Source organism: Pongo pygmaeus, chromosome 11, assembly GCF_028885625.2.
Source record: "Pongo pygmaeus isolate AG05252 chromosome 11, NHGRI_mPonPyg2-v2.0_pri, whole genome shotgun sequence".
NCBI classification, from domain to species: Eukaryota; Metazoa; Chordata; class Mammalia; order Primates; family Hominidae; genus Pongo; species Pongo pygmaeus.
Genome location: NC_072384.2, coordinates 108,010,511 through 108,037,993, shown reverse-complemented (window position 1 = coordinate 108,037,993; position 27,483 = coordinate 108,010,511). Strand labels below are relative to the sequence as shown.

At 43.4% G+C, this 27,483-nt stretch overlaps 1 long non-coding RNA gene, 1 other non-coding gene and 1 pseudogene across 2 annotated transcripts; 1 reads left to right on the top strand and 2 right to left on the bottom strand.

Moving 5' to 3' along the window:
• Positions 1–1,209: 1,209 nt before the first annotated feature.
• Positions 1,210–2,000, bottom strand: LOC129031744 (protein phosphatase 1 regulatory subunit 14B-like; annotated as a pseudogene).
• An 802-nt stretch (positions 2,001–2,802) lies between these two features.
• LOC129032347 (U6 spliceosomal RNA) lies at positions 2,803–2,909 on the top strand. Its single transcript, XR_008501338.1, has one exon. It is a non-coding gene; the product is annotated as a U6 spliceosomal RNA (small nuclear RNA).
• A 1,422-nt stretch (positions 2,910–4,331) lies between these two features.
• Positions 4,332–20,562, bottom strand: LOC129031059 (uncharacterized). The gene is made up of 4 exons (XR_008500930.1): positions 20,424–20,562; positions 15,357–15,422; positions 8,389–8,513; positions 4,332–4,913 (listed from the first exon to the last, which is right to left on the bottom strand). It is a non-coding gene; the product is annotated as an uncharacterized LOC129031059 (long non-coding RNA).
• Between the last annotated feature and the right edge of the window lie 6,921 nt (positions 20,563–27,483).

The window sequence follows — 27,483 nt, the reverse complement described above, 5'->3', positions numbered from 1 at the left end:
TCAAGGAAGGTTGGCATATAATGTTGGTAAGAATGGTCTGGGATACACTAAAGAGGAGAGCAACAGAACTTGGCAAAAAAAAAAAAAAAACTATGAGTGGAATTATTGACTTAGTACCTAGTAGTACTGTACCTACTAGTAGCACCTTTAATACTTAGCAGTTATATTAAAACTGGTTTTAAATCCCAACACTCTTGTTTGATTTTTGGCTTTTAAAAAAAAGAAATCAAAAGGATTGGGTGAGGCCAGGATAACTGCTGTTGTGAGAAAAGCGGGAAATTTTGAGGTTTGGCGCTTATAGGTTCTTATTTAAGAATCCCATAAAAAATCCTGAGTAGATTGGCTGGGCGGGGTGGCTCACGCCTGTAATCCCAGCACTTTCGGAGGCTGAGGCGGGCAGATCACCTGAGGTCAGGAGTTCGAGACATGCCTGGCCAACATGGTGAAACCCCGTCTCTACTAAAAATACAAAAATTACCTGGGCTTGGTGGCGGCTGCCTGTAATCCCAGCTACTCGGGAGGCTGAGGCAGGAGAATTGCTTGAACCCGGGAGGCAGAGGTTGCGGTGAGCCGAGATCAGGCCACTGCACTCCAGCCTGGGCAGCAAGAGTGAAACTCGGTCTCAAAAAAAAAAAACAAAAACAAAAACAAAAAGTACAGTCAGGCTGGCATGTGGCTCACAGCTGCAGTCCCAGCACTTTGAGACTTTGGGAGGCTGAGATGGGAGAATTGCTTTAGCCCAGGGATGTCAACGCTGCAGTGAGTTGCGCCATTGTACTCCAGCTGGAGCGACAGAATGAGATCCTATCTCAAAATAAATAAATAAATAAATAAAGATTTTAAAATATGGAAAAGTACAGTCAGAGGACTAAGATTTATGTTCATATATGTCCATTGCAACATTATTTATAATATCAGAAAACTAAAAACAATAAAAATATATAACCATTCATATGGCTAAATATCTTCACTTGATGAAGGGTATGGTGTTTAAGAACGTGTAATAAACCTTAACAAAAAAACCCTAAAAAGCAAGATACTATTAAATTGTATGTACAGAATGATCTCAACTGTGTTTTAAAATAAAGAAAAAAAGATTAAAAAATATAAAAATATAAAAATTGTATCTACTTGGGGAAGACTATGTTTTTTCAGGAGAATGTATTATATATAGAAAGAATGTTTTTTGTTTTTTTTTTTAAAGTCCCATCAGTTTAATCACAATAAAAAACCCCAAAAGTGGAAAACTGAGGGGGCAGGGGAAGAGACCCCTGGGCCAAGGGCACGAGGAGCCCTGCTCATGGCACCAGGCTTGGCCGCAGGGTCCCCCGGTATTGCTGTTGCTACGAGGTCGGGGGGCAGCGATTGTCCTGTGGGAGCCACCGTTCTTCTGGGTAGGGGACCCTCACTTCTTCTGGGGTGTGCTCAGCTTCTGCATGCCCCCGGATCTTGTCCAGCAGGCCAGAGATGAAGGCCTCTGTGGGTTTGTAACAGTCAACCAGCAGCTCCTTGACCTTGGCAGCCCGGGCATCGTCACTCTCCATGTCCAGGAGCTCATCCACGTCAATCTCCAGTTCTGGGATCTCTTCCTGGCAGTCTAGACGCGCGTCAGCTGCTCCAGGATCTACTCCTCTAGGTTGAGGCGCTTCGGTAGCTCCTTGCGGTCATACTTGACGGTGACCTTCACTTGGCGCCTCACTGGGCCCTCATCGGCCGCGCCGCCCGGGCCCTCTTCTGCGGCTCCGGGGGGGCTCTGAAAGTAGACGCGTGGTCCTGGGCCGCCACTGCCCGGCCTGGGGGCCGGGACAGCCAACGCCGCGCCCCTCGCGCTGCAGCTGTCTGCCATGGCGGCCGCCGGGGCCACGTGCGCGCGTCGGGCCCCTCCCTGCGCCGCAGCCTCCAGGATGCCCGCCGGCTGGCTCGGGTTAGCTCGCCCGCTCAGCTCCGCGCGGCTCCGCGGCTAGGGCGGCGGCGGGGGAGCCCGGGGGCAGCGGCAGCATGCGGAGCCTCCGGGCCTGGCCTGGCCGCGCCCCGCCCCCTCCCCGCCGATCCGCCCGCCCTTTGTCCTCCGCGGCCGCTGGAAAGAATGTTAAGGTTCACTAGGACTAGATAGAAGAACTTGATCGTAAAATAAATACAAGTGAGGAAAGGAATTAGATGAAATAGTATGAAGTAAATAGAATTTAAGAATTCAAGGCTGGGTGCGGTGGCTCACCCCTGTAATCCCAGCACTTTGGTAGGCTGAGGCGGGTGGATCATTTGAGGTCAGGAGTTCGAGACCAGGCTGACCAACATGGAGAAACACTGTCTCTACTAAAAATAAAAATAAAAATTAGCCAGGCGTGGTGGCGCATGCCTGTAGTCCCAGCTACTCGAGAGCCTGAGGCAGGAGAATCACTTGAGCCCAGGAGGTGGAGGTTGCAGTGAGTGGAGATCATACCACTGCACTCCAGCCTGGGCAACAGAGCAAGACTCAGTCTCAAAAAACGGAATTCAGGGAAATTGGATTATCTATGTCTTTAATTTCTGACAAGTCAACTATGTTCACACAACCTGTATTTTTCATGCAATGGAGGCCTGAAATGCAAACCAATGACTTCATTTGTTGCCGATCCACAGCAACAGTGATGGACTCCAACGCTGGAGAAAAAACTGGCTGCACTGCGTTTATTAAGAGATGATAAAGAATATATTAATCCTGACTACTACTATACCCTGGACAATTCAAGGGATTTTTCCAGAGTAATATTCACAGATCAGATGCAATTTTCATTTGACATACACTGCAGAATATAACTTTTGGTGCTAGTTTCAGCAGCACATATACTAAAATTGGAATGATGCAGAGAAGATTAGCATGTCCCCTGCATAAGGATGACATGCAAATTCATGAAACGTTTCATATTTTAAAAATACCTATCAGGTACTACACTTAGTACCTGGGTAATGAAATATTCTGTACACCAAATTCTCGTGACATGAGTTTACCTATATAACAAAACCGCATAATGAGCCCCTGAACCTAAAACAAAAGTTAAAAAAGAGGAAAAAAAAGAATATAATCTTTGGTTAAAAAGTGACTTCTACCTTGATTTTAAGAAAATTTTTATCATTTAGTTTAATTCCATTCAGGGATCATAAATAAATAGTCTAATTTTTTTAAAAAAATTGAGATAGAATTTACATAGCAGCATTCACCCTTTTAAAGTATAAATTTGTTTTGTTGCTGTTGTTTGTTTGGTTGTTGTTTGTTTGTTTGAGGCAGAATCTTGCTCTGTTACCCAGGCTGGAGTGCAGTGGCATGATCTTGGCTCACTGCAACCTCCATCTCCCCAGTTCAAGTGATTCTCCTGCTTCAGCCTCCCTAGTAGCTGGGATTACAGGTGCCTGCAACCATGCCTGGCTAATTTTTGTATTTTTAGTAGAGACAGTGTTTCACCATGTTGGCAAGGCTGGTCTTGAACTCCTGACCTCAAGTGATCTGCCCGCCTCGTTCTCCCAAAGTGCTGGGATTACAGGCGTGAGCCACCACGCTTGGCCTGGAACCTCCCTTTCCAGTTTGAATTCCCTCATGTCTCCTACTCACACCTCTGTACTTCCAGCATTACCTCCTCCTTCTCCTCCAGTCTAAATCCCACGCATTTTACAAATCCCACTTCAAATCACGAGTTTTTGATAAAGCCTTCCCAGGCTATCCGACCCCTAGACACAGCTTCCCAAATCTCATTGCATATAGTAGCTGCACCTTTTGTTTGGCAAGTATTCTGCCTTTCTGGCATATATTTATGGCACATTGTAGGTGGTTGCATGTATGTTAAGTGAATGAATGAATCTCTACGTCAGATTATAAGCAAATTGAAAGTTGTGGCTTATGCTACGTTCTAATCCAGGGCTGTAGAGTGGTTGAGGAGAGATATATGGCAATGATGAAAATATTTGAAAAGCTTAGGAGCCCCAGGGAGGGAGGAGCATTTCCCAGAGTCCTCTCTGTTTCCTTAGTTTAGAGCAACACCAATTTACCTTCTGGCTATGATCAAAATGTTTTTGTCCACCAAAATTCATATATTGAAAACCTAATCCTCAAGGTGATGGATGGTATTAGCAGGTGGGCCCATTGGGAAGTGATTAGGTCATGAGAGGGGAGCCCTCATGAATGGAATTAGCGCCCTCATGAAAGAGGCCCCAGAGGGCTGCCTCTCCCCTTCTACCACGTGAGGACACGGAGAGAAGGTGTTGCTCACCAACCAGAAGGCAGGCTCTCCGTAGACACCACATCTGCTGGCATCTTGATCAAAGACTTCCCAGCCTCCAGAACCATGAAGAAACACATCGTTGTTTGTTTGTTTATTTTATTTATTTTTTTTGAGACAGAGTTTCACTCTTGTTGGCCAGGCTGGAGTGCAATGGCACGATCTCGGCTCACCGCAACCTCCACCTTCCAGGTTCAAGTGATTCTCCTGCCTCAGCCTCCCCAGTAGCTGGGATTATAGGCATGCGCCTCCATGCCTGGCTAATTTTTGTATTTTTAGTAAAGACAGGTTTCACCATGTTGGCCAGGCTGGTCTCAAACTCCTGACCTTGAGGCCTGGCACAGTGGCTCACACCTGTAATCCCAGCACTTTGGGAGGCCGGGCAGGCAGATCACCCAGTCAATGTTATAGCAGCCCAAACAGACTGAGACACTCCTGCAAAAGCATGCCAAGAGCAAAGGGCCTTTTCTTCTTTTAGGGTCAGGATCAGGGATGGCCTTTAGTAACCATTTTGCCTTGGACCTTTCCTGTCCAACTTCTCATGCTCTCTTGATTTGACACCCAGATGTATGGCCAGCAGACTCCTACAGGGCCACTAACAGCTCCTCTGCAAAGTGCTCTGGTAGCACAAAGGTGTCAGTCCTTCCTCTCAGCCACCACTGCCTACGGAGAGAGGGACAGAAGTAACAAGTGAGAAGACCCCTCATACCTTCTCTCACTCTACCTCATGATGATATTCTTCAAAATCTGTGGGCTCCTTTAGTTTGAGCATCACTAGTATATTATAATATGGTATGTTATAATACAGCATAATATAGTATAGTGTAGTGTAGTGTAGTATAGTATAGTATATTCACCAATCTATTTTTTGTTCTTTTTTTTTTTTTTTTTTTTGAGAAGGAGTCTCGCTCTGTTGCCAGGCTGGAGTACAGTGGCGTAATCCTGGCTCACTGCAGCCTCTACCTCCTGGGTTCAAGTGATTCTCCTGCCTCAGCCTCCTGAGTAGCTGAGATTACAGGCACGCGCCACCACGCCCAGCTAATTTTTGTATGTTTAGTAGAGACGGGGTTTCACCATATTGGCCAGGATGTTCTCAATCTCTTGACCTTGTGATCCACCCGCCTTGGCCTCCTAAAGTGCTGGGATTACAGGTGTGAGCCACCACGCCGGCCTTTTTTTCTTCATTTTTTTTAGGTTTTTGGAGGGGTCCAGCTTCTGTTACTCTCTCATCCCATAAGCTGGATACCACTATTTTATGTGTAATTCTATTTTTATTTATTTATTTATTTTGAGATGGCATCTTGCTCTGTCACTCAGGCTGGAGTGCAGTGGTGCGATCTCGGCTCACTGCAAACTCCGCCTCCCAGGTTCAAGCGATTCTCCTGCCTCAGCCTCCCAAGTAGCTGGGACTACAGGTGCCTGCCACCACACTAGGCTAATTTTTGTATTTTTAATAGAGTCAGGGTTTCACCATGTTGACCGGGCTGGTCTGGAATTCCTGACCTCGTGATCCGCTTGTCTCGGCCTCCCAGAGTGCTGGGATTACAGGCATGAGCCACCATGCCTGGCCTTGTGATTTGATTTTTCTAGCTAATGATAATCACTTTCTGAAAATAAGTGCTTTTGGTTTTATCTTAATATTTTGAAAAAATATCTTTACCAGAACTTTTCCCTCATCAGTGAATAGCGTTCATTGGACAGTTCTTCCTGGTCAAGGAAAAGGGAAAGGAAACTTCTGGATTACTTTTGGCCTTACGATTCTAACTACACATCCGTGAACACATCACAAAATGCTATTTGTTGTCTCACATATTTGACAGATGAGTTGAAATGCTTTTTTGTAATTCAGCAAACATTTAACATGGGAACACTGTGCTAGGCTTTTGTGAAATCTATAGCTGAATGAGAAAGTCTTGGCCTTTCTCTGTGTTTGGATGGTAAGACACAAACACAGATAACTTCACAAGAACTATTTCAGGCATCCCTTCTGACTCACCACTGGCAATAGATTGGGCCTTAGACCAAGAAAAACGAAACCCAAGATTAAAAAAAAAAAGTCCTTTCAATTTACTGGGCAACCAACCAAAACTACAGACTTTTCAGGTTTTAGATAACATTACAAAGAATCTTTCTTGATTATACATTTGCTCTTGTAGCAACGTAAAACGTTTTCTGTAATTATAGTTAAAGTGCCGGTTATGTGACTGTTTTACCGTTGGGGATAGATATGGATTTTTACTTGTGTTTAATTGCGGAAAGTGAATACATAACTCCTCTCCTCCCCAGCCCCTGCCTACCTTCAGCGGGGCGAGGGGGAATCAGGAAGGAACTAAAATACAAGGCTTTTCCTCCTATTTTACATTCAAACTTGTCTCACAGGAAATGAACAAAATAGTGATTCTCAAATGTAACATTGTACCTTCTCTGCGCTGTGGTACAAAAAGAGCTTTACAGGAATTTTTTTAAGGACAAATGTGGAACTTGGATTTTCTTTTCTTCTCTTTTCTTTTCTTTCTTTCTTTCTTTTTTTTTTTTTGAGACAGAGTCTTACTCTGTCCCTGAGGCTGGAGTGTTGTGGAGCGATCTCGGCTCACTGCAACCTCCGACTCCAGGGTTCATGCAATTCTCCTGTCTCAGCCTTCCAAGTAGCTGGGATTACAGGTGCCTGCCACCACACCTGGCTAATTTTTGTATTTTTAGTAGAGATAGGGTTTCGCCATATTGGCCAGGCTGGTCTTGAACTCCTGACCTCAAGTGATCCACCCACCTCGGCCTCCCAAAGTGTTGGGATTACAGGTGCGAGCCACCTCACGCGGCCAAGAACTTGAATTTTCATTTCCTGAAGAATAAATGCCAAACTCCTTTACATTCAAGATCTGCAAAATCTCATCCCAAATCATTTCCAGCTTTATCTATATATCCACCCTTACTCCATGTACCCAGCAATATCCTGTGAAGAATGTGGAATATTTTTATTTCCATATCTGGATTCCATCCCCTCCTTTAAAATACCCTTTTTCTTTTCTTTCCTCACAATCCTACTGCTAAAATCCTCATCTTTCAAGGCACATATTCAAAGAGGAGGCATCCATAAAGCATCCCACTCACCGTTCTCCAAACTAGTATTTCTCCTTTCCTGAATTTTAATAATTTTCTATAATTAAGAGTTATTGTGGCTGGAGCAGTAGCTCATACCTGTATTCCAGCACTTTGGGAGGCTGAGGTGGGCACATCACATGAGATCAGGAGTTCGAGACCAGCCTGGCCAACATGGTGAAACACTGTCTCTACTAAAAATACAAAAATTAGCCAGGCATGGTGATGTGCACCTGTAGTCCCAGCTACTCGGGAGGCTGAGGCAGGAGAACTGCTTAAGACCAGAAGGCAGAGGTTGCATTGACCTGAGGTCGGCCACTGTTATCCAGTCTGGGCAACAGAGCGAGACTCCATCTCAAAAAAAAAAAAAAAAAAAAAAAAAAAGAAAAAAAGTTATTGCTTTTGTAATCAGAAATAAAAACTAAATGGTTTGCCTTTGCTTTATTGGTAAATTAAAGAAAGGAATAAAAACTAAAATGTATAAAATAGCTTGTCAAATAAAAAACGAACATAACTTTTTTTTTTTTTTGAGGCTGATTCGATCTTTGCTCACTGCAACCTCCGCCTCCCAGGGTCAAGTGATTCTCCTACTTCAGCCTCCCTAGTAGCTGGGGTTATAGGCACGTGCCACCATGCCCAGCTAATTTTTGTATTTTCAGTAGAGACAGGTTTCGTCATATTGGCCAGGCTGGTCTTGAACTCCTGACCTCAGGTGATCCACCAGCCTCGGCCTCCCAAAGTGCTGGGATTACAGGTGTGAGCCACTGCACCCAGCCAAAACTTTTGCACCTTGAATATAAGCCGAAGGACACAATTGATATCTGCCTAAGAGGTGCGTCAGCCTCATTCTTTGATCAGTTTCTCCCCCCTCCCACCTTCAGCCCCTACCCTCATTCCAAACATGTAGCAATAAAAAGCTTATAAAAAGGGGAAATAAAAATGATGTAGTTGGTTCAGAATGCAAAAACATACATATCTCCATGGCACAGAAACAAACAAAAATTACACAGTGAAGAGAGCTGAATTGCAGCTGTATACCTACTTGCCTTCTGTTCTTATGTCCAGGGCTTTGGCTCCCACAGGGTAGTGAAGAGTAACAGTAGACAACATCACGCAGAGAGCTTTGAGGATGAGGACTAGCAATGGGGCTCCCTCTTGTGATGAAGCCTGACAAAAAGTTGGATACCCCATGGCTTAAAGCTATGGAAGCAGAAGTTGGGAAAGGAATTCAAGGACAGAGCCTGATGTAATGAAGGAATCAAAAGAAAAAAATACATTTTAATGGAAGATTTTTTAAAAGACAAATTAATGCATGTCATAGTCCTATAAATTTTTCTCAAATTGACATGTGGGTTTAATTTTTTGGTATTCCTGGCTTATTTTGATATTGTAAATATTGTGACAATTGTGATATTGTAAATATTGTGATATTTACAATATCAAAGTAAGGCAGGAATACCAAGAAAAAATGCTGTGTTTCTGCTTCTGAACTGAGGTCCCAGGCTGCCATGTGGAGAAGATAAAGGCAACACTGTCAGGTAGGAAAAAGTGAGCATGGAGGGAACAGGAAACAGAAAATAAAAGACTACAGCTCCTTCTGCTCAGAATAGCCTCCTGCAAAGTAAAATTCAAAACCACATTAAAATGTTTTACATAAGAAAGAATATGAATTCCACCTCCCCAGTTAAGAGTATGAATTCACTCTAGATAAAATTAGGCCTGGCATGGTGGCTCTTCTCTGTAATCTCAGCATTTTGAGAGGTCAAGGGTTTGAGACCAGCCTCGGCAACGCGGCATGACCTTGACCTTAACCTAAAAATAAAAAAATTAGCCATGTGTAGTGGCTCACTTCTGCAGTTCCAGCTACTCAGGAGGCTGAGGCGGGAGGATGGCTTGAGCCCGGGAGATTGGGGCTGCAGTGAGCCATGATGGTGCCATCGCACTCCAGCCTGGGCTGCAAAGCAAGACTGTCTCAAATAAATAAATAAATAAAATAATAATAATAATAATAATTTTGTGGAACCGCTTGATAAGGAATTGAAAATAAATGTGCTTATGATACTTAAAGAGATAAAGATATTTCCTCCATTAAAAAAGAACAAGAAAATAGGAAGCAAAAAAAAAAAAATCTATTATGGAACAAGAAATAGGTAGATCTGAAAGAGAAACAAGTAGAAATGTAAAAATAGGCATTAAAATTAAAAAATCAATTGAAAAAATGAACTCTAGGCTGGATAGCTTTGAAAAGGGGATTACTGAATTGGAGGGAAGGACTTCACACAATCATGGTCAAAGATGAGAATAACATGAGAGAAACATGAAGGAGGATTGAGGTTAGATTGTGAGGATTCCGGAAGAAAATGAAGGGAAAGTTAATTTTTACAAAAGCGTGTTACATACCAAAAGGATAAAAAAGTCAAATCATTACAGGACAATTTTAAAACATCAAGAACAACAAGAAAATCTTAAGGGCCATCAGAGATAAAAGACAGATTAGGAGCAAAGGAATGACAATTAGGAATGGCAATTAGGCAACCCTCTTCTCAACTGAGAGATTAAATGCCACAAAGAAGCCAGTGAAGTAGTGTCTTCAAGGTGCTGAGGGAAAACAGTATCTGCACTGCTGAACTACTGCAATGCGGGTGCAAAATAAAACAGTTTTTCATTCTTTTCCACAAAAATATATTTAACAAGTTTGTTATGTGAAATCAAACAATATTTTTGGCATTTTGTCAATAATTCAAACTCTTACCAACAATTCAAACTCACTGATACCTAACTAGGAGTGCTTTGTATTTTGGAAGATTCCCTAAACTAAAAATATATTCAAGGCCGGGCATGGTGGTTCACGCCTGTAATCCCAGCACTTTGGGAGGCCGAGGCGGGCAGATCACAAGGTCAGGAGTTCAAGACCAGCCTGGCCAATATGGTGAAACCCTGACTGTACTAAAAATACAAAAATTAGCTGGGTGTGGTGGCGGGCGCCTGTAGTCCCAGCTACTCTGGAGGCTGAGGCAGGAGAATCGCTTGAACCTCGGAGGTGGAGGTTACAATGAGCTGAGATCGTGCCACTGCCCTCCAGCCTGGGTGACAGAACGAGGCTCCGTCTCAAAAAAATATATATATATATATATTATATATATATATTTACAACATATGTAAATGTAACTGAAGAACTACTTCAAATAATATTGAAATTCACAGAATTCTAAAGATTTATAACCTAGAAGTATCATAAATTTGTCTGCAGTTGGCCGGGCACAGTGGCTCACGCCTGTAATCCCAGCACTCTAGGAGGCCAAGGTGGGTAGATCACGAGGTCAGGAGTTCAAGACCAGCCTGGCCAATATGGTGAAACCCCATCTCTACTAAAAATACAAAAATTAGCCGGGTATGGTGGCGGGCGCCTGTAATCCCAGCTAATTGGGAGGCTGAGGCAGAGAATTGCTTGAACCCGGGAGGCAGAGGTTGCAGTGAGCCGAGATCACACCACTGCACTCCAGCCTGGGTGACAGAGAAAAAAAAAAAAGGGTCTGCAGTCAAACATACTGTGCTAATTATGAAAAAATGCCTTAACAACTATTAAACCAAAAGGAGAATAAAATTGAGGGGAAATATGGTTTTAAAGTCCTATGAAAAACAGAAGATTAGTAATTGCGGTTTTTCCCATTAAAAGTAATGGCAAAAACCACAATTACTTTTGCACCAACCTAATAAAAAGTAATAATATAGGCCGAGCGCGGTGGCTCACGCTTGTAATCCCAGCACTTTGGGAGGCCGAGGCAGGTGGATCATGAAGTCAGGAGATCGAGACCATCCTGGCTAACACGGTGAAACCCCATTTCTACTAAAAATACAAAAAAAATTAGCTGGGCATGGTGGCGGGCGCCTGTAGTCCCAGCTACTCAGGAGGCTGAGGCAGGAGAACGGCGTGAACCCGGGAGGCGGAGCTTGCAGTGAGTGAGATTGCGCCACTGCACTCCAGCCTGGGCGACACAGCGAGACTCCGTCTCAAAAAAAAAAAAAAAAAAGTAATAATATAAAAATCGATTTAATGGCCAAAATTTCTTATTGAATCCCTGATTGTCATTTTTGGCAGCTTAACCCCATCTGTCGGAAGCTAGTGTGCTATGCTGTCAGAAATTCTCCACTCTCTCATCAGAGCCATGCCAAATGCAGTAAGAACCCTGGCTGAAAGTTAGGAAATTGATGTTAGCAACTTTGAGTGCTGCACACACCTTCCCCATAGAGGCTGAATCCTTATGCTTATATGTATCCCTGAAAGATTTAAAGGCCTGTCACCCTTTCACACCAAAAAATATCTTCTCAACGTGCTGTAAAAGGGTTCCTTACTTTGGCGGGGAGACACAACCACATACATCATATACAGAAATTTATCACAATAAGGTTCAAAATCCTATTTTATATTTTAAACTACACTATGGTAATATTTAAACCATTCCATTCCAGGCAATATTCCACACTAGAACAGTAAATATCTTTAAAAAAAAAAACTGTTCAGGCACGGTGGCTCATGCCTGTAATCCCAGCACTTTGGGAGGTCAAGGCGGGTGGATCACAATGTCAGGAGTTCGAGACCAGCCTGGCCAACATGGTGAAACCCCATCTCTACTAAAAATACAAAAATTAGCCGGGCATGGTGGTGTGCACCTGTAATCTCAGCTACTCGGGAGGCTGAGGCAGAAGAATCACTTGAACCCGGGAGGCGGAGGTTGCAGTGAGCCGAGATTGCAACACTGCACTCCAGCCTGGGTGACAGAGTGAGACTCCATCTCGGGAAAAAGAAAAAAAAAATACTGCATATAGTCTCTGTTTCTGTTTCTGTCTCTCTTTCTCTCTCTGCAGGCTGGGGCTGACAGTCACCGAGGATGGCAGCACTGGTGTGAACAAAGAGGCTGCTTAAACTCAGTGCCTATTCTGATGGGTCAGCGCCCTGTTCTGGCTGGTGAATGCCTGTCTCTCCACCACTCCCCCACACCACAATCCTCCCATCCTCTTTCAACCTCTCCCCGCCCCTGCAGGAAGAGAGCATGCTGATTGGTCAGCTCAGTTTGATTCCAGGGTCCTGGCTGTTACATATTTTGAATAATACCTTGTACTGTAGCAGGTCTTCTTGAAAGTCGCAAGAAGAAAAGTGGCTCAGATACATTTGTACACAGAAAACAGATTTTAGCACACAAATTGACAAATTATGTCAGAAAATTTATTTAACAATTGTGAAAAAAAATTATGGGGTGAGGGTACTTAAAAGAATGTTAAACCTCCAGAGAACACTATTATGATGGGGTGGGAGGTAAAGTTATACAACAAATTATTCACGCATACTTTAATATGTCACAATGTGTTTAAGAAAAGATAAAAACAGTAAAAACTTTCGATTTGGTTAGAAAAAAGTATTTTATGGCTGGGCACGGTGGCTCAGGCCTGTAATCCCAGCATTTTGGAAGGCCAAGGCGAGTGGATCACCTAAGGTCAGGAGTTCGAGAGCAGCCTGGCTAACATGGTGAAACCCTGTCTCTGCTAAAATATAAAAATTAGCCGAGGGTGATGGTGTGTCCCTGTAATCCCAGCTATTCCAGAGGTTGAGGCATGATAATTGCTTGAACCCAGGAGGCTGAGGTTGCAGTGGGCTGAGATCATGCCACTGCACTCCAGCCTGGGTGACAGAGTGAGACCCTGTCTCCAAAAAAAAAGAGAGAAAGAAAGAAAGAAAAAAGTATTTATTAAATAATATACATGTAAAAAAATTTAAGGTCTATTGTAAAAGAATTGAATTGTATAGCCTCCAATAAGAAAAAGAAAGAAAATATAGGAAAATTTATCAAACCAATCAGTTAGTCCAGGCAAACGAGATAGGTTGTGTTAAGGCAATGATGGAGAAGAAAAAAGGAAAGCAAAAGATAATAAACAGAAAACTTCTACTGAAAGAGCTTTTAAAAATACCCATGCTCTTTGGAACACTTGTGCAGTTCGTGGGAATGTAAAATGATGCAGCTGCTATGGAAAACAGAATGGAGGTTCCTCAAAAAATTAAAAATATACTTACCATATGATCCAGCAATTCCACTTCTAGCTACATATCCAAAAGAATTGAAAGCAGGATTTCAAAGAGATATAGTATTTGCACATCCGTGTTCACAGCGGCGTTATTCACAATAGCTAAGATGTGGAAACAACCTAAATGCCCATAGATAGATGAATGGATAAAGAAAATGTGTTATGTACATACCATGAAATATTATTCAGCCTTAAACAGGAAAGATATATAGTATTTGCACACCCGTGTTCACAGCGGCATTATTCACAATAGCCAAGATGTGGAAACAACCTAAATGCCCATCGATAGATGAACTGATAAAGAAAATGTGTCATGGGGCGGCGTGGTGGCTCAGGCCTGTAATCCCAGCCAAGGCGGGTGGATCACGAGGTCAGGAGATGGAGACCATCCTGGCTAACACAGTGAAACTCCGTCTCTACTAAAAATACAAAAAAATAGCCGGGCATGGTGCCGAGCGCCTGTAGTCCCAGCTAATCAGGAGGCTGAGGCAGGAGAATGGCAAGAACCCGGAAGGCGGAGCTTGCAGTAAGTGGAGATCGCGCCACTGCACTCCAGCCTGGGCGACACAGCGAGACTCCATCTCAAAAAAAAAGAAAAAAGAAAATGTGTTATGTACATACCATGAAATATTATTCAGCCTTAAAAAGGAAGGAAATGCTGACACATGCTACAACATAGATGAGCCTTGAGGACATTATGCTATGTGACATAAGCCACAAAAGACAAATACTGTATGATTCCACTTACATGAGGCATCTAAAGTAGTCAAATTCATAGAAACAATAAGTAGAATGGTGGTTGCCAGAAGCTGATGAGAAGGGGAAGTGGGGAGTTGTTTAATGGGTGTAGATGGCGGGGCGCGGTGGCTCATGCCTGTAATCTCAGCATTTTGGGAGGCTGAGGCTGGTAGATCACGAGGTCAGGTGTTTGAGACCAGCCTGGCCAATATGGTGAAACCCCATCTCTACTAAAAATACAAAAATTAGCTGGGCATGGTGGTGAGCGCCTTAGTCTCAGCTACTTGGGAGGCTGAGGCAGGAGAATCACTTGAACCCGGGAGGCGGAGGTTGCAGTGAGCCAAGATCATGCCACTGCACTCCAGCCTGGGCAACAGAGCAAGACTCTGTCTCAAAAAAAAAAAAAAAAAAAAAAGGAACTTACCTAAGGCTGGTTGCACGGTTGCAGTGGTTCATGCCTGTAATCCCAACACTTTGAGAGGCCAAGGCGGGCGGATCACCTGAGGTCGGGAGTTTGAGACCAGCCTGACCAACTTGGAGAAACCCCATGCCTACTAAAAATACAAATTAGCTGGGCATGGTGCCGCATGCCTATAGTCCAGCTACTCGGGAGGCTGAGGCAGGAGATTTGCTTGAACCTGGGAGGCGGAGGTTGCAGTGAGCCAGAGGTTGCCGTGAGCTGAGATCACACCACAGCCTGGGGAGAGAGGGAGACTCTGTCTCAAAATAAAAAAAAATGAAAAATAATAATAAAAAAAGAAGCTTATCTAAAATAAAATCATGAATTTGAAACAAAATTTTAAAAGAAGGGTGAGAGAGAGAGTTTGGAAAGATAAATATAAAGCAAATAGAAGGCCAGGCGCGGTGGCTCACTCCTGTAATCCCAGCACTTTGGGAGGCCATGTGGGCAGATCACCTGAGGCCAAGAGTTCGAGACCAACCTGGCCAACATGGTGAAAACACTTCTCTACTAAAAATACAAATATTAGCAAGGGGTGATGGTGCACATCTGTAATCCCAGCTACTCGGGAGGCTGAGGCAGAAGAATCGCTTGAACCTGGGAGGCAGAGGTTGCAGTGGGCTGAGATAGTGCCATTGCACTCCAGCCTGGGCAACACAGTGAGACCCCATCTCAAAAAAAAAAAAAAATCCTACAGGCCCAGGCTTTGAGGGAAGCTCAGCTTCTTCACTCACTGTATGTGACAGCTGGGGCCTCACTTCTCAACTTGCAATGGACAAAGCACAGTGGAGCTTCTTAACCTGGATGGGAGAAGGGAGAAGCGAGATGGATTTGCAGATGCATCCATGTGGAGACAGCTATCTTTAAACTTATGTTGTGCCATTATAAATGAGAACAACTACAGCCTTCCCTGGGTTAGAATGGGGAAGTTGAATAATTTCAATAATTTAAAACAAAGCAGTAAGTCAAAGTCAAAGACTCCTAAAAGGATTTTAATTACTGCAAGAGTATAGAGTCCCTTCAAACAGGCTCCCTTTCTGAAAACACAGCAATACTAGCTCTGGGGAATAAATGTAATACTGATGGAAACCACAAATGATGACTGAGAATGAAAAAAAGAGCTATGTAATTTAAATAAGCATTTTCTTTTAAAATTATCTATTTTTTTAAAAGAAAGAAAAAATATTTCAAACACATTCATAGATATTTCTCTCAAGGTTCTCCCCGAAGAAAGACACCATCTCCCAGACAAGAAGAAATTATATTTTGCAAGGTTTTGAATGAGAACACGCCTCCAAATCAAACGTGTGTTGTCTTAATGATTAAAATAGTCTCTTGTTTTACAAAGGCAGGTTTGATCCTTCGATCAAATAAAGCATGTTTTGATGATTAAAATGTTTGTAAACACAGCAACAGTCAGAAAGAACACTTTCATTTGTTGAATCCATTTTTCCTCTATCTCTTCTTTCCTTTCTTCCTTGAGTTGCCCATAAGGGCCAGGCAGGTGGTGCAAAAATAGCGGAAAGTGTTAGTTGCAAGAGTAGGGATGCCGGGGGGGTGATGAACTGGAGAGCGCGGGCTCCATCTGCGACGAGAAGCCACTGGTCAGCAAGGGCCAATGGGTGCCTTGCAGGAATGCTGGCCCAGTGCTAAGAGATTATCCCATTACTCAAATAAGCCAGAATTCTTCATATTCATATGAAACCTCTCAGGTTCCAAATGGTTGCAATCCATTTAAACATTTGTTTAAACCAGGCAAGCCAACAGTGAGTGACCAGATTGCAGTCTTTGACTTAACCTGTTTAAGCTCAACTTTCTCATCTAGATCAAGGGGCTACAATACAGAAAATACTTTTTAAAAAACAATAAAAGCTGAATTCGCTGAGTCCTTACTTTGTGCTAGACAGTGTTTGAAATACTTCATAAATATTAATTCATGGCAGGATGCAGTGGCTCACGCCTGTAATCCCAGCACTTTGGGAGGCTGAGATCGAGACCATCCTGGCTAATACGGTGAAACCTCGTCTCTACTAAAAATACAAAAAATTAGCCGGGCGTGGTGGTGGGTGCCTGTAGTCCCAGCTACTCGGGAGGCTGAGGCAGGAGAATGGCGTGAACCTGGGAGGCGGAGCTTGCAGTGAGTGTCTGTCTCTCTGCCTGGGTATTTCTGTATCTTTTTTAAAGCTTTCCAGATAATTTTTTATATACACACAGACACACATACATAAAGGCTGGGCTCAGTGGCTCAGGCCTGTAATCCTAGCACTCTGGGAGGCCGAGGTGGGCCTCCCACCTTGAGCTCAGGAGTTTGAGACCAGCCTGGGCAACATGGTGAGACATTGTCTCTATAAAAAATACACACACACACAAACACACACACACACACACACACACACACACCAATTAGCTGGGCATGGTGGTGCGTCCCAGCTACTCGGGAGGCTGGGCAACAGAGTGAGACCCTGTTTCAAAAAAAAAAAAAAAATCTAGTTTTGCCCAAAGTGAGAATCTTCACAGCAAGCAACACCCTTTCCCTCCCGCTCTTCACACCCAAAACTTATCCCCTATGTCCTTCGTTTTATTGAAATAAATAATTCCTGGCAGCAGTGCTAGGCAGGCCTAAGCTAGGCTCTGTTTGGGGAATCAAGGACGAATCAGACATAGAATTGCCCTGCAGTAGTTCACTGTTGTCAGGAGAAAAAGACAAGAAATAACAGTAGCAAGAGAGAGAAAGGGGAAAGTGTCATAAGGAACACAGCTAAAGTGCTCCAGAAATTTAGAGGAGAGAGATTACTTCCAGCTGCACCCTTAATCACATACTGCCTCACATCTCTTGTATTATTGTCTTGTCTGGTTATTAATTCCTGTATTGTTAAACAATAGCAAACCAGTCACACCGAATAATTCATGGTGTTGCTTCTTCCTCCACATCCAGATCATCAGCTCCTCCAAGTCAGGATTGGAGACTCTGATAGGCACATTTCAGAGGCTAATATCTATAGGCCCCCTCTTTTTTTTTTTTTTTTTTTTTTTTTTTTTTTTTTTTTTTTGAGATGGAGTCTCGCTCTGTCAGCCAGGCTAGAATGCAGTGGTGCGATCTCGGCTCACTGCAACCTCTACCTCCTGGGTTCAAGCAATTCTCCTGGCTCAGTCTCCTGAGTAGCTGGGATTATAGGCATGCACCATCTTGCCTGGCTAATTTTTGTATTTTTAGTAGAGATGAGGTTTCACCATATTGGCCAGGCTGGTCTTGAACTCCTGAACTCAAGTGATCCACCTTCCTCAGCCTCCCACAGTGCTGGGATTATAGGTGTGAGCCACAGCGCCCAGCCTATCTATAGCCTTAAGAATACCTGCTTCAGCAGAAGAGACCACCAATAAAATGTTATGGGAATAAAGCCTGTAACAATTTAGTCCTTTATTAGCTTACTAATATTTCTTCAATGCATTCAACAAAATAGGAAATTCAAAGTGATAAATAGAAGACTGCTTTTTGGCTGGCTGCGGTGGCTCACACCTGTAATCCTAGCACTTTGGGAGGCCGAAGCGAGCGGATCACCTGAGGTCGGGAGGTCGAGAGAAAGCCTGACCAACATGGAGAAACCCTGTCTCTACTAAAAATGCAAAATTAGCCAGGTGTGGTGGTGCATGCCTGTAATCCCAGCTACTGGGGAGGCTGAGACAGGAGAATTGCGTGAACCTGGGAGGCAGAGGTTGCAGTGAGCTGAGATCGTGCCATTGCACTCCAGCCTTGGCAACGAGAGCAAAACTCCATCTCAAAAAAAAAAAAAAGAAGACTGTTTTTCCCTATAGTCACCTTTTTTTTTCTTCTAGTGGGAGAAAATGTCTTCTTATTGGTGTTTCCTGGTTCCAGTGATGGGTATCTCAGTTGGGTTTGTTCTCTCCTCCTGGCTACACAGAAATGTCAAATAAAGGTGAGAAATGTCAAATAAAGGTGACTAACTGTAATTGTAAATACACCTTGGGTGTTTAGACTGTTTTTATATAGTAATCTCAGACTCTTCTGAGAGCTCTTTTGTGTGTGCACCACCAGAGTATTGCCTTTTGGCATCATTTCCAAGTCTTTCTGAAAAACATGCTATGTTTCCTTTTTTTGTTTCTGATTTTTAAATGACAGATGGTTAGGAAATGTCTTCTTTACTCTTATAATTATTTTCCCCAGTTTTTCTCCATTAAACAGCAATTACTCTCATGCATAATCTTCCTAAGTAGTTATTTTCTAGCTCCTGAAGAGCATAATCACCATGAATGCATTCATCTTATGCACGTCATGGTTTTTCCTCAGCGTGGAACTTCTACTGAATATAATTTGTACCACAGTAACTAACATGGACACTTAAACATGTTTGGTAGTTAACTTTTTATAAGCAAACCAAATTTTTAGATGAAACATTCATCTATTTTACAAAGGGTCGTTTTCCTGGAATCTATCCAAAAGTACCTTCAAAGGGAAATTAGAAATATGACTACCATATTTTAAATATTTTCCAAGGGAGTGGTGGAGTGAGAAAAATCTTTTTCCTCTGGCTTAAATTATCTCACATTTATACCATGCTAAGCAGTTTACAAAACATGCAAATTGTCTGCTTTGTGGAGAAGTAAAACCCTTTGTAAATTTATTTCTTCATGCTAGCAATATCAAAAACAATTTAACTTACATTATGCCCAACAAATCTTATTCTTATTAATTAATTAATTTATTTATTTATTTGAGACGGAGTTTTGCTCTGTTGCCCAGGTTGGGGTGCAGTGGCGTGATCTCGGCTCACTGCAACCTCTGCCTCCTGGGTTCAAGTGATTCTCCTCCCTCAGCCTCCCGAGTAGCTGGGATTACAGGCATTGTCACCATGCCTGGCTAATTTTCCTATTTTTAATAGAGACGGGGTTTCACCATGTTGGCCAGGCTGGTCTCAAACTCCTAACCTCAGGTGATCCAACTACCTCGGCCTCCCAAAGTGCTGGAATTACAGGTGTGAGCCACAGCGCCTGACCCCCCAAAAACTTGAGATTTAACAGTTAAACATATAAATCAAGTCATAACAAAGTAGTGAAAACAGAAACAAGCAGTTATGATATCTTCAGAAGAATTATAACTTATCTAAAAGCTTGGAAACAGTAAATGAAATATCAAAAGACAAAAACAAGAGATTTGATAATTTGTGAATTGTAATACTAAAGGTGATTTTGGCAGGCCATATTATTTTACCAGAAGCCACTCATGATGAATTTAGAAGAAATTTTATTCTTGGCATTTGGCATTCAGTGATGTCTACATTTTACAAATAATCTCAAAAGCCAATGATACACAGAATTTTTTGCTTTTGTTGTTGAGTCAAAGTTTGAATTCTGTGGAACGCATGGTATCCCTGAGTCTCTCAATAAAAAGTAGGCCGGGTGCAGTGGCTCACACCTGCAATCCCAGCACATTGGGAGGCTGAGATGGATAGATCACCTGAGGTCAGGAGTTCAAGACCAGCCTGGCCAACATGGTTAAACCCCACCTTTACTAAAAATACAAAAATTAGCTGGGCATGGTGGTGCACATCTGTAATCTCAGATACTTGGGAGGCTGAGGCAGGAGAATCGCTTGAACCTGGGAGGTGGAGGTTGCAGTGAGCCAAGATCACGCCACTGTACTCCACCCTGGGTGACATAGTGAGACTCCGTCTCAAAAAAAAGTATCCTATCTGACCGCGCATCTTAGTCTGTTTCTGCTGCTATAACAAAATACCACAGACTGAGCAATTTATTTTTAAAAACCCCAGAAATCTATTTCTTACAGTTCCGAAGGCTGGGAAGTCCAAGATGAAGGCACCAGCAGGTTTGTTGCCTGGTGAGGGCCCAGTGTTTGCTTTCATGAACATTGCATCCTCAGGAGGGAGGAACACTGTGACCTCACATGGCAGAGGACAGAAGGGGAAAAGGGCTGATCACAGTTGGTTAAGATTCTTTGTAAGTCAGTCAAGCCTAATGCCACTCACAAGGGCTCCACTCTCATAACTTAATCACCTCTGGAAAGCCCCACTTCTTTTTTTTTTTTGAGACAGAGTTTCACTCTTGTCGCCCAGGCTGGAGTGCAGTGGCACCATCTCGGCTCACTGCAACCTCTGCCTCCCAGGTTCAAGCAATTCTCCTGCCTCAGCCTCCCAAGTAGCCAGGACTACAGGTGCATGACACCATGCCCAGGTAATTTTTGTATTTTAGTAGAGACGGGGTTTCACCACGTTGGCCAGGATGGTCTCCATCTTCTGACCTCGTGATCCGCCAGCCTCGGCCTCCCAAAGTGCTGGGATTATCGGCATGAGCCACTGTGCCCAGCCAGCCCCACTTCTTTACATTGTGACATTGGTGATTACGTTTCAAAACATGAGATTTAGAGGGAACATAAACCTTCAAACCGTAGTAGACTTCTAGTACCTGAATTTCAGTCACTCTCCAAAAGTCACACGTTAGTGTGTTTGGACAAAAGAAAGCATTTATTACTGTGTTTTTTCTCAAATATGGAGACTAAAAAGGTCTCACTTAGGCCTGGCACAGTGGCTCACGCCTGTAATCCCAGCACTTTGGGAGGCTGAGGCAGGAGAGTCACTTGAACCCGGGAGGCAGAGGTTGCAGTGAGCCGAGATCGTCCCACTGCACTCCATACTGGGTGACAGAGCAAAGCTCTGTCTCAAAAAAAAAAAAAAAAAAAGGTCTCACCTAGAATGCATTTCTGGAGAATAGTATTATTGCTGGAAAATTCCATAGAATGGAGATAAAAGAAAGATAAATGAGAAGTTAGTGAATTCTGGAGCTAGTCTCCAAATCAGAACTCTCTCTAATTGGTTCAGGAGAATTGCAACTTTGAATACAAATGGCAATATTCAAGAGAAATAGAAGAAAGAAAGAGGCAGAAGACCCTCTCCCAGAGTCACACACAACAACAATGACAAACAAGCTAGTGACCATATGATCTCTCCAGGCAGTATCAGCAACAGACTAAGCTAAACAATGCCCAGAGTTACTCAGCCAGGCAATGTCCATGGCTACACACCTCAGGAATGGCGACAGCAGCTCCCGGCCACCTCTGCATTCCTGTGTGCTGTCACTTCTCCTTCCTGCTTCTCCCTGAGCCTGACCCACCTCATCACCCCATGCTGGACTGCCTGGCCCTGCAGCTGGCCTCCCAGGCTCCAGTCTGCCCACTGCCAAACTGTGAAGCACCTTCCTCCGAGTTTACTCCGTAAAGTACAGGTGTGTTTGTGTCCCTCCGAACTTTAAACTACTTCAGGGAATGGCCCATTGCCTTCACCAGACTGTTCCTACTTCATAATTGTGGTTCACGCCCCTCAGGATCTAGTGTTAAGCCCCCTTTCGTGACACCCTTCTCTCTCGTGAGAGGAGTTCCCCAAGGTTCCGTCATGGAGGAGCCGGACTATTCACATCTCCACTGGGAGTTCATGATGGGGTGTTCCCCTCCCCACCTCAAGCACATCTTGATCGCTAGGGCAAAATCCACTTCCGTCAGAAAGAAAAATGACCTTGAGGGGATCGCCTTTGGGAAGCCGTCTCTCACCATGTCCCTTAGCCCACCAGCCCCTCCAACAGATCTGAGTCCTCCTTCCTGTGGACCTCACTGGTGTGCAGGGCTGATCATGTGGGCAGGCTTGTGATATTTATTTATTTAATTAATTTATTTATTTTTGAGATGGAGTTTCACCCTTGTTGCCCAGGCTGGAGTGCAATGTCACGATCTCAGCTTACTGCAACCTCTGCCTCTGGGGTTCAAGTGATTCTCCTGGCTCAGCCTTTCGAGTAGCTGGGATTACAGGCACCTGCCATCATGCCTGACTAATATTTTTTTTATATTTTTAGTAGAGACGGGGTTTCACCATGTTGTCCAGGCTGGTCTTGAACACCTGATCTCGTGATCCACCCGCCTTGGCCTCCCAAAGTGCTGAGATTACAGGAGTGAGCCACCATGCCCGGTGTGATTTTTATTTATTATCTGGCTCCCCTAGAAGACCAGAGATCCTTAAAGGCAGAGCCAATATCTTTTTTGAGACAGGGTCTCACTCTGTTTCTCGCTTAGGCTGGAGTACAGTGAGGCTCACTGCAGCCTGGAGCTCCTAGGCTCAGGTGATCCTCCCACCTCAGCTTCCTAAGTAGCTGGGACCACAGGTGTCCACCACCACACCCAGCTAATTACTTTAATTTTTTTTTGGTATCGAGGAGTTCTCAATATGTTGCCCAAGTTGGTCTTGAACTCCTCAGCTCAAGCGATCCTCCTGACTCAGCCTCCCAAAGTGCTGGGATTATAGATATGCGCCACTGTGCCCGGCCCAGAGCCAATATTGTATTCAGTTTTCAAACTCTCTTACCCAGCACGGGGACAGCCAGGTAATCTGCATCGTTGATGTCTTCTGAAGGAAGGGAGGGGAGGATGAAGAAAGTTTGGTGGGTGGGTGGACAAGCAGGCGTGAAGGAAGACACAGGACCAAGCTTCTCCTCTGCCCCTGCCCCAGCTTCCCCTGCTGCCTTGTTCTCTGTGCTCAGGATCAGAGGACTTGCCCTGGCCGCACTGGCTGCTGCACGCACATCTCTCCGGAACCCCTGTCTCAACATCCCAAAGCTAAATATCACTTAGTCCTCACAAATGGGACCCTTCCACTTCCAGATGTGGGGGCCCAAAAGGGGAGCTTAGATCCAGGGATTGCAAACTGATGGTTCAGTGCAATTTGACAGATCAAGCCTTGGATTATTGAGGAGAAAACTATCATGTATGAAGTATCTACTCCATGCAAGCCAACACACAAGGCCTGCAGACTGATCACATTTCAGTTCCTTTTCAGTCTTTTGAGAGAGGTGTTATTATCCCCACTGCTTAAATAAGGAAAGTGAGACACAGCCAGGATTCCAGCTGTTTCCTTAATGCCAAGGCCATCCTCTGATTATCACACCTCGACACCTCAAGGTTGGAGTTTTTTGAGACTTACAATAGAATAGTCCTTTTTTTTTTTTTTTTTTTTTGAGACAGAGTTTTGTTCTCATTGCCCAGCCTGGAGCACAATGGTGTGATCTCAGCTCACTGCAACCTCTGCCTCCTGGATTCAAGCGATTCTCCTGCCTCAATCTCCCAAGTAGCTGGGATTACAGGCATGCACCACCATGCCCGGCTAATTCTGTATTTTTAGTAGAGACAGGGTTTCACCATGTTGGTCAGGCTAGTTTCGAACTTCTGACCTCAAGTGATCCACCTGCCTCAGCTCCCAAAGGGCTAGGATTACAGGTGTGAGCCACCGTGCCCAGCCTGGTCCATTATTTTAATAACTATTTACTAGATATCTGCTGTATGGTTCATGGACTTAGAGGATTTTAGAGCTGGAAGGTGTCTTAGAGAACACCAAATATAATCCGCTTATTATATTATATAATATTATTTTTATTTATTTATTTATTTTTGAGACAGAGTCTCACTCTGTCGCCCAGGCTGGAGTCCAGTGATGCGATCTCGGCTCACTGCAACCTCCACCTCCTGGGTTCAAGCAATTCTCATGCCTCAGCCTTCTGAGTAGCTGGGACTAGACAAAGTTTCATTCTTGTCACCCAGGCTGGTGCAATGCTGCGATCTCAGCTCACTGCAACCTCCGCCTCCGGGGTTCAAGCAATTCTCCTCAGCCTTCTGAGTAGCTGGGATTACAGGCACCTGCCACTACACTAATTTTTGTATTTTTAGTAGAGATGGGGCACCTGCCACTACACCAATTTTAGTAGAGACAGGCACCTGCTACTACACTAACTTTTGTGTTTTTAGTAGAGACAGGGCGTGGGGCGGGGATGGGGTTCACTGTGTTGGCCAGGCTGGTCTCAAACTCCTGACCTCAGGTGATCCACCTGTCTCAGCCTCCCAAAGTGCTGGGATTACAGGCGTGAGCCACTGCACCTGGCCAAATCCCCTTACTTTATAATGAGGAAGCTGACAACTTGATGGGATCTGTAACAGTGCAGTGAGGGATCTGTAACAGTGCAGTGAACACATGTATGATATAATCATGCTCGGCAGAGATTTTTTTCTAATTGATTTTGTAATAGTATTTTTAAAAATATTAAAGCAATACAAGCTCAGTGTTAAAAAAAATGAAAAACTAAATAAAACCAGAAATTAAAAATAACCCATAATACATATTCCAAAAATGCTAACATGGTTTTAGATTTGATTTGCTTGTTCCTCATTTTAGGCCGTGCTAAGCAGATGTATTTATTAGGTGAATGGTCATATATTTATACATATACACACTTATATACATACAAAATTAGTTGCTATTATATTCTTTATAAAATATAGTGTTTTTTACTGCATATTGTGAATATTTTGTTTTATTAAAATTCTCCATAAATATTCTTTTTTTTTTTTGTATTTTTTTTTTTTTGAGACGGAGCTTCACTGTGTCACCCAGGCTGGAATGCAGTGGTGTGATCTCAGCTCACTGCAACCTCCGCCTCCTGGGTTCAAGAGATTCTCCTGCCTTGGCCTCCTTGTTAGCTGGGACTACAGGCCCACGCCACCACGCCTGACTAATTTTTGTATTTTTAGTAGAGACAGGTTTTCACCATGTTGGCCAGTCTGGTCTTGAACTCCTGACCTTAAGTGATCCCTCCACCTTGGCTTCCCAAAGTGCTGGGATTACAGGCGTAAGCCACTGCGGCCGGCCTGTATAAATATTCTTCAGTGATTAAAATAACTATAATCAGTGAGTAATACTTTCTCACTGGGTATAGAATTTTTTAATATAATTCCAAAATAAAAACTACCTGTTATCCCATCACCAAGAAATAACTATCATTAACACCTTGACTTGGCAAGGGGTGGGGCATTTCTTTTAGCTCTGTTTGTGCATATGTATATAATTGAGACAAATGGAATAGATGTTTTAAATTCTTGATACATTTTTGCCAAATTGTTTTTGAGAAAGTTTGTTCTGATTTAAATTCACAGCATCAGTGAATGAAAATGTTTATCTCATGATAGTCTCACCAACGACGTTTTTTAAATTTTTGCTAATTCGATAGTGGGAAAATGGTTGTGAATGTGAACTTATAAAAAATAAATATTGGTAGTTATGAAAATTATTGCTTCCTGCTGGGTGCGGTGGCTCACGCCTGTAATCCCAGCACTTTGGGAGGCTGAGGCCTCAATCACAAGGTCAGGAGATCGAGACCATCTTGGCTAACATGGTGAAACCCTGTCTGTACTAAAAATACAAAAAATTAGCCGGGCGTCGTGGCGGGTGCCTGTAGTCCCAGCTACTTGGGAGGCTGAAGCAGGAGAATGGCATGAACCCGGGAGGTGGAGCTTGCAGTGAGCTGAGATTGCGCCACTGCACTCCAGCATGGTGACACAGTGAGACCCATCTCAAAAAAAAAAAAAAAAAAGAAAGAAAACTATTGCTTCCTTATAATTATTTATGGAGCAAATAAAATTTAAAATTAAGCGTATAATATTAAGAAGTCTAGATATCTAAGTTCTAGTTTATATCATGCATGGCTTAAAAACAGTTTTGTAAGACTGAATTATATTAAATGGAATCAAAAGAATAAGTAAAGGCAAATCATAGAGCCTCAAGTAAGACTTCTGTAGAAGACATGAAGCCATCATCTCTCTTGTAAGCTATTTGCTAATTTGTCTGTTTATTTCCTACTGTGTTCCAAAAAGGGAACAACTAGTATTAATAGATTGATGTATATAGCACAATGCAAAGCAGTCAGATCCCGCCCACAACTAGAATTTCTCAAATATTCTACTTGGGTATATTTTGAAACCTCAACTGATTTGGAGGAATACACATGAAAGGCATAATTCCCAGAACGCTAGAATTACAAAGCAACTTCAGAAAAAGTTTAATTACTACCTTCTTAAGGCGTCCCAATGCTGCTTTATGTACTCCTCCTGTTACTTTGCACCTAAAATTTTAAAAATAAATATTTATGCCTGTAAAATTCCTAGTATGGATCGTACACCACCGTTGAACTTAATACTGTGACTGCACTGTCTGCTGAAGGAAAAGGAAATCATATTTGTGGAATATACAGTGTTTGGGTTTGGTATTTAGAGTTCCCAGGCCTGATAGGATTCCCTTTCCCTACCTGAGAGGAGGCACAGATGGTTTGTGATGTTGGTGTGTAAGGCTACCGCTGGGATCTCTAGATAAATACATGAGACAATCTGGGGAGAAGTAGAGCAACAGTATAGTGGAAATGTTTGGATTGGATTTAATAAACATTAAGACACATGGGAGAAAATGCAAAATTCTGGACTCTGTTATAGCCCGTGAATGCAATTTGATGCTGTCATTAGTGTTGCCCTCTGCAAAATGAAGTCTTTTCTGACTGAATGTATTTTCTGGTCTGGGGCCATTACTTGTCAACAATTAATGCTGTAATTGTTCTTGGGCCTTTGCGTTAAAAACGCATGATGATCTGGCTGGACATGGTGGCTCACACCTGTAATCCCAGCACTTTGGGAGGCTGAGGCAGGTGGATCACCCGAGGTCAGGAGTTCGAGACCACCAGGCCCAGCCTGGCCAACATGGTGAAACCTTGTCTCTACTAAAAATAAAAAATTAGCTGGGTATGGTGGCACCTGCCTGTAGTCCCAGCTACTCAGGAGGCTGAGGCAGGAGAATTGCTTGAACCCAGAAGGCGGAGGTTCAGTGAGCCGAGATCGTGCCACTGCACTCCAACCTGGGCGACAGAGTGAGACTCCGTCTCAAAAAAGAAAGAAAAAGCATGATGATCATGATAATGGAGGAATGGAATTAAAACTCTTTCCCTGTGTAGTCCCAGCTACTCAGGAGGCTGAGG